The sequence below is a fragment of the Oncorhynchus masou genome, chromosome 28, assembly GCF_036934945.1.
Source record: "Oncorhynchus masou masou isolate Uvic2021 chromosome 28, UVic_Omas_1.1, whole genome shotgun sequence".
In the NCBI taxonomy this organism is placed as follows: Eukaryota; Metazoa; Chordata; class Actinopteri; order Salmoniformes; family Salmonidae; genus Oncorhynchus; species Oncorhynchus masou.
Genome location: NC_088239.1, coordinates 12,585,307 through 12,592,806, shown reverse-complemented (window position 1 = coordinate 12,592,806; position 7,500 = coordinate 12,585,307). Strand labels below are relative to the sequence as shown.

Below are 7,500 nucleotides of genomic sequence, written 5' to 3'. Positions count from 1 at the left end.
TGTTTATGTAGTGTGTGTGTGTGTAGTGTTTGTGTAATGTTTGTGTAGTGTGTGTGTAGTGTGTGTGTGTCTAGTGTGTGTGTAGTGTTTGTGTAGTGTTTGTGTAGTGTGTGTGTAGTGTGTGTGTAGTATTTGTGTAGTGTGTGTGTATAGTGTGTGTGTAGTGTTTGTGTAGTGTTTGTGTAGTGTGTGTGTAGTGTGTATGTAGTATTTGTGTAGTGTGTGTGTAGTGTTTGTGTATTGTGTGTGTAGTGTGTGTGTAGTGTTTGTGTAGTGTTTGTGTAGTGTGTGTGTAGTGTGTGTGTGTGTAGTGTTTGTGTAGTGTGTGTATAGTGTGTGTGTAGTCTGTGTGTAGTGTGTGTGTAGTGTGTGTAGTGTGTGTGTAGTATTTGTGTAGTGTGCATGTAGCGTGTGTAGTGTGTGTGTAGTGTGTATGTAGTGTGTGTGTAGTATTTGTGTAGTGTGTGTAGTGTGTGTGTAGTGTGTGTGTGTGTAGTGTGTGTGTGTGTGTGTGTAGTGTGTGTGTGTGTGTAGTGTGTGTGTAGTGTTTATGTAATGTGTGTGTAGTATTTGTGTAGTGTGTGTGTAGTGTGTGTGTAGTGTGTGTGTAGTGTTTATGTAGTGTGTGTGTAGTATTTGTGTAGTGTGTGTGTAGTGTGTGTCTAGTGTGTGTGCAGCGTGTGTGTAGTGTGTGTGTAGTGTGTGTGTAGTGTGTGTGTAGTATTTGTGTAGTGTGTGTGTAGTATTTGTGTAGTGTGTGTGTAGTGTGTGTGTAGTGTTTATATAGTGTGTGTGTGTATGTGTGTAGTGTGTGTGTAGTATTTGTGTAGTATTTGTGTAGTGTGTGTGTAGTGTGAGTGTAGTGTGTGTGTAGTGTTTATGTAGTGTATGTGTGTATGTACTCACAATAGGAACAGCCGTAGACCTCTATGCGGAGGCCGATGCGTCCCTCTCCACTCCAGTCCAGCGGTACAAAACGCAGCAACCGGCCCACAATGCCTTGCGCCAGGTCGTGTCTTACCACGCTCTCCGTGTTGGAGTTGCCTGAGAACGCCTGCAGGGATACAGAGAGCAGAGATCACTTGTGTGTGCTTACAAGAACACTTGTCCTTGTAAGCAATTCAATGACAGGTTAAAACCTTAAGTTTACCTCTCTCTCTCTCTCTCTCCATCCATCTCCTACCCCATTCCCACGCTCTCCTTCTCCCAATCCCTCCCTCCCTCTCAGTCTTTCTGTCCCTCTCTCTCATCCTCTCTCCCTCCCCTCCCCTTCTCTCTCTCCCTCCCCTTCTCTCTCACTCCCTGTCTCTCTTCCTCCCTCCCTCCGTCTCTCTCCCTCCCTCCGTCTCTCTCTCCCCTTCTCTCTCCCTCCCTCTCTTTCTCTCTTCCTCCCTCCCCTTCACTTCCTCCCTCCCCTTCTCTCTCTCCCTCCCCTTCTCTCTCTCTCCTTCCCTCTCTTTCTCCCTCCCTCTCTCTCTTCCTACCTCCCTCCCGTTCTCTCTCTCCCTCACCTTCTCTCTCTCCCTCCCTCTCTCTCTCTCCCTCACCATCTCTCCCCAGCAGAAAGGATGAAGTTTTCTATTGTACCTCACCAGAGAAATAAAATGTAAAAATGTAAGTATTCTCTTGGCTGTCTGCTTTATCTGTGGTAGTTAAGTCCTGTTTTAATTTCTTTACAATAGGATGAGCCTTAGAGGAATATATTGGTTCATGCTCCCATCTTGCTAAAGAAGGAACAAGAGAAGAAACCCTCTGCCCTATCAGCATATGCTGAGGAGCGATGGACAGAGAGAGAGAGAAAGGCGAAGGGCAGAGAGGAACAGGTTATGTGAAACAGGTTATGTCGTTTCAAACACCGTCTCTGAAACAGGTTATGTCGTTTCAAACACCGTCTCTGAAACAGGTTATGTCGTTTCACACACCGGCTCTGAAACAGGTTATGTCGTTTCACACACCGGCTCTGAAACAGGTTATGTCGTTTCACACCCGTCTCTGAAACAGGTTATGTCGTTTCACACCCGTCTCTGAAACAGGTTATGTCGTTTCACACACCGTCTCTGAAACAGGTTATGTCGTTTCACACAAACGGGCCTGAAACAGGTTATGTCGTTTCACACACCGTCTCTGAAACAGGTTATGTCGTTTCACACACCGGCTCTGAAACAGGTTATGTCGTTTCACACAAACGGGCCTGAAACAGGTTATGTCGTTTCACACACCGGCTCTGAAACAGGTTATGTCGTTTCACACACCGGCTCTGAAACAGGTTATGTCGTTTCACACAAACGGGCCTGAAACAGGTTATGTCGTTTCACACAAACGGGCCTGAAACAGGTTATGTCGTTTCACACACCGGCTCTGAAACAGGTTATGTCGTTTCACACACCGGCTCTGAAACAGGTTATGTCGTTTCACACAAACGGGCCTGAAACAGGTTATGTCGTTTCACACAAACGGGCCTGAAACAGGTTATGACATTTCAAACACCCGGCTCTGAAACATGTCGTTTCGGCGACAGGTGTTTATGTTTTTGGACTCAACGGAGCAGACTTTGGGAGTTATTGTTTAAAGTCAAGTATGACAACAGACTGTATACAGCTTATGTTAGTATGGGTATGTGGGGATGAGGGTCATAAGAGACATGCTTGCCCGAAAAGTGAGGGGCGCAGGTGGTCCTCGGCAGCTAGTCTCCCAGGCAGTGGAGGAGATGCCTGGTACTAGTGATGGGGTGCAAGTGGGGAGTGTTGAGAGGGATGTGGTAGAGGGGAGTCAGGGGTCTGTGGCCTCAGTTGAGGAGGACCAGGAGAAGGATATGATTATGTCTGATATCTCTGTTGATATGATAGAAGCTGGCGGTGACTCAATTTACAATCTAAATTACGTACAGTTGAAGTCGTAAGTTTACATACACCTTCGCCAAATACATTTAAACACAGTTTTTCACAATTGCTAACATTTAATCCTAGTAAAAAAATCTGTCTCAGGTTAGTTAGGTCTATCACTTTATTTTAATAACGTGAAATGTCAGAATAATAGTAGAGAGAATTATTTATTTCAGCTTTTATTTCTTTCATCACATTCCCAGAGGGTCAGAAATTTACATACACTCAATTAGTATTTGGTAGCATTGCCTTTAAGTTGTTTAACTTGGGTCAAACGTTTCAGGTAGCCTTCCACAAGCTTCCCACAAAACGTTGGGTGCATTTTGGCCCATTCCTCCTGACAGAGCTGGTGTAACTGAGTCAGGTTTGTAGGCCTCCTTGCTGGCCCACACATTTTCTATAGGATTGAGGTCAGGGCTTTGTGATGGACACTCCAATACCTTGACTTTGTTGTCCTTAAGCCATTTTGTCACAACTTTGGAAGTATCCTTTGGGTCATTGTCCATTTGGAAGACCCATTTGCGACCAAGCTTTAACTTCCTGACTGATGTCCTGATTGATGCCATCAATTTTTTGAAGTGCACCAGTCCCTCCCGCAGCAAAGCACCCCCACAACATGATGCTGCCACCCCCGTGCTTCACGGTTGGGATGGTGTTCTTCGGCTTGCAAGTGTCCCCCATTTCCCTCCAAACACAACAATGGTCATTATGGCCAAACAGTTCTATTTCTGTTTCATCAGACCAGAGGACATTTCTCCAAAAAGTATGATCTTTGTCCCCATGTGCAGTTGCAAACCGTAGTCTGGCCCTTTTATGGCAGTTTTGGAGCAGTGGCTTCGTCCTTGCTGAGAGGTCATTCAGGTTATGTCGATATAGGACTTGTTTTTACTGTGGATATAAATAATTTTGTACCTGTTTCCTCCAGCATCTTCACAAGGTCCTTTGCTGTTGTTCTGGGATTTCATTTGCACTTTTCGCACCAAAGTACGTCCATCTCTAGGAGATAGAACGTGTCTCCTTCCTGAGCGGTATGACGGCTGTGTGGTCCCATGGTGTTTATACTGGTGTACTATTGTTTGTACAGATGAATGTGGTACCTTCAGGCGTTTGGAAATTGCTCCAAAGGATGAACCAGACTTGTGGAGGTCTACATTTTTTTTCTGAGGTCTTGGCTGTTTTATTTTTGAAGGTAGGCTTTGAAATACATCCACAGGCATGACAGGTTCCAAGGTTCCAAGCTGTTTAAAAGCACAGCCAACTTAGTGTATGTAAACGTCTGCCACACTGGAACTGTGTTACAGTGAATTATAAGTGAAATAATCTGTCTGTTAACAATGGTTGGAAAAATGACTTGTGTCATGTACAAAGTAGATGTCCTAACCGACTTACCAAAACTATAGTTTGTTAACAAGAAATTTGTGGAGTGGTTGAAAAATGAGTTTTAATGACTACAACATAAGTGTATGTAAACATCCCACTTCAACTGTAAATAACTTCCTGGACCAATCTGTTAAATTGGCAGATATTTTTGATGTTGATAAGTTTGTGAGGTCAGCTGTGATGTTACTGAAGACGGTGGGGTTAGACCAGCTGAGTGTGAAGAAGCATTTCCGCTTGAGGAAATGTGTTACTGCTGTCACGGCAACAAAAGGTTGTGGGAAACGTGGGAAGGTTCAGAGAAAAATAAAACAATGATGATGATCATGCCTCTTTCTCTTTGTCTGGTTTCTCTGTGGTTTCTTCTGCTATTATTTTCTCTTTTTTTATGGAGGTACTCAATATTAATGGGGGAAGGGACAGGAATAAGAGGGCTTGGGTATTAGAAGTAATGAAACAGAAAAGGCTTAATGTAGTTGTTCTACAGGAGACACATAGTGATGAGGCTAAAGAGGTTGACTGGGGTATGTGGTGGGAGGGGCAGCATATACTCAGTCATAGTACTAATTTCAGTGCTGGGATGGCAATTTTGTTTTACTCAGGCTTAGGGGTGACCGTGGTATCAACAACAGAGATTGTCAAGGGTCGGATTTTATTGGTCAAGACAGATGTTATGTATTTATTTGAATGTTTATGCTCCTCGTGAGGGTACGGAGCGTATTGCTGTATTTGATCAAATAAAGGAAACCTGAAGACAGTGTGACCAAGAGGGGTGAATGGTTTTAGGGCCTCATGTATGGTGAAGGTTGGGGGTGGTTTGAGTTACCCCGTTGGACGGGGATGGGGTATCAGGCTGGATGCCCAATTTCAGGGCATTTATATTGTCTGGCAATTGAACCAATGCTTTGTTTTTTAAGAGCGAGGTTTACTGGTGTCTCTGTGCCAGGGGTAATGAAGGGTCCCATGATAGCACTGTCTGCGTATGCAGATGACATGCCAGTTTTAATTACAGGGGCTGAGGATGTTGAGGTTCTCTCAAACGCTTTAAAGGTGTATGAGGGGGCCTCCTCAGCTAGAGTTAGTTGGGGAAAGAGTGAATCACTGTGGGCAGGTCAGCTTCAGATAGGGTCCCGCTGCACAGTTACTAGGGGGGCTTCAGATAGGGTCACGCTGCACGGTTACTAGGGGGGCTTCAGATAGGGTCCGCTCCATGGTTACTAGGGGGGCTTCAGACGGGGTCCGCTCCACGGTTACTAGGGGGGCTTCAGATAGGGTCCGCTCCATGGTTACTAGGGGGCTTCAGATAGGGTCCGCTCCACGGTTACTAGGGGGGCTTCAGATAGGGTCCGCTCCATGGTTACTAGGGGGGCTTCAGACGGGGTCCGCTCCACGGTTACTAGGGGGCTTCAGATAGGGTCCGCTCCACGGTTACTAGGGGGGCTTTAGACGGGGTCCCGCTCCACGGTTACTAGGGGGGCTTCAGATAGGGTCCGCTCCACGGTTACTAGGGGGGCTTCAGATAGGGTCCGCTCCAAGGTTACTAGGGGGGCTTCAGACGGGGTCCGCTCCACGGTTACTAGGGGGGCTTCAGATAGGGTCCGCTCCACGGTTACTAGCGGGGCTTCAGATAGGGTCCGCTCCACGGTTACTAGGGGGGCTTCAGATAGGGTCCGCTCCATGGTTACTAGGGGGCTTCAGACGGGGTCCCGCTGCACGGTTACTAGGGGGGCTTCAGATAGGGTCCGCTCCACGGTTACTAGGGGGGCTTCAGATAGGGTCCGCTCCACGGTTACTAGGGGGGCTTCAGATAGGGTCCGCTCCACGGTTACTAGGGGGGCTTCAGATAGGGTCCGCTCCACGGTTACTAGGGGGCTTCAGATAGGGTCCGCTCCACGGTTACTAGGGGGCTTCAGATAGGGTCCGCTCCATGGTTACTAGGGGGGCTTCAGATAGGGTCCGCTCCACGGTTACTAGGGGGGCTTCAGATATTGTTCGCTCCACGGTTACTAGGGGGGCTTCAGACGGGGTCCCGCTCCACGGTTACTAGGGGGGCTTCAGATAGGGTCCGCTCCACGGTTACTAGGGGGGCTTCAGATAGGGTCCGCTCCACGGTTACTAAGGGGGCTTCAGATAGGGTCCGCTCCACGGTTACTAGGGGGGCTTCAGATAGGGTCCGCTCCATGGTTACTAGGGGGGCTTCAGACGGGGTCCGCTCCACGGTTACTAGGGGGGCTTCAGATAGGGTCCGCTCCACGGTTACTAGGGGGCTTCAGATAGGGTCCGCTCCACGGTTACTAGGGGGCTTCAGACAGGGTCCGCTCCACGGTTACTAGGGGGCTTCAGATAGGGTCCGCTCCACGGTTACTAGGGGGGCTTCAGATAGGGTCCACTCCATGGTTACTAGGGGGGCTTCAGACGGGGTCCGCTCCACGGTTACTAGGGGGGTTCAGACGGGGTCCTGCTCCACGGTTACTAGGGGGCTTTAGACGGGGTCCGCTCCACGGTTACTAGGGGGGCTTTAGATATTGTCCGCTCCACGGTTACTAGGGGGGCTTCAGATATTGTCCGCTCCACAGTTAGTAGGGGAGCTTCAGATAGGGTCCGCTCCACGGTTACTAGGGGGGCTTCAGATAGGGTCCGCTCCACGGTTACTAGGGGGGCTTCAGATATTGTCCGCTCCACAGTTACTAGGGGGGCTTCAGATATTGTCCGCTCCACGGTTACTAGGGGGGCTTCAGATATTGTCCGCTCCACGGTTACTAGGGGGGCTTCAGATAGGGTCCGCTCCACGGTTACTAGGGGGCTTCAGATAGGGTCCGCTCCATGGTTACTAGAGGGGCTTCAGATAGGGTCCGCTCCACGGTTACTAGGGGGGCTTCAGATAGGGTCCGCTCCACGGTTACTAGGCGGGCTTCAGATAGGGTCCGCTCCATGGTTACTAGGGGGGCTTCAGATAGGGTCCGCTCCACGGTTACTAGGGGGGCTTCAGATAGGGTCCGCTCCACGGTTACTAGGGGGGCTTCAGATAGGGTCCACTCGGTTACAGAAGGGGTCCGCTCCACAGTTACTAGGGGGCTTCAGACGGGGTCCGCTCCACGGTTACTAGGGGGTTCTAGACGGGGTCCTGCTCCACGGTTACTAGGGGGGCTTTAGACGGGGTCCGCTCCATGGTTACTAGGGGGGCTTCAGATAGGGTCCGCTCCACGGTTACTAGGGGGGCTTCAGATATTGTCCGCTCCAC

General features: G+C 49.0%; 1 pseudogene; it reads right to left on the bottom strand.

Annotated features, from left to right (window-relative positions):
• Positions 1-7,500, bottom strand: part of LOC135516944 (contactin-associated protein-like 2) — a 173,485-nt pseudogene that overhangs the window by 142,794 nt on the left and 23,191 nt on the right.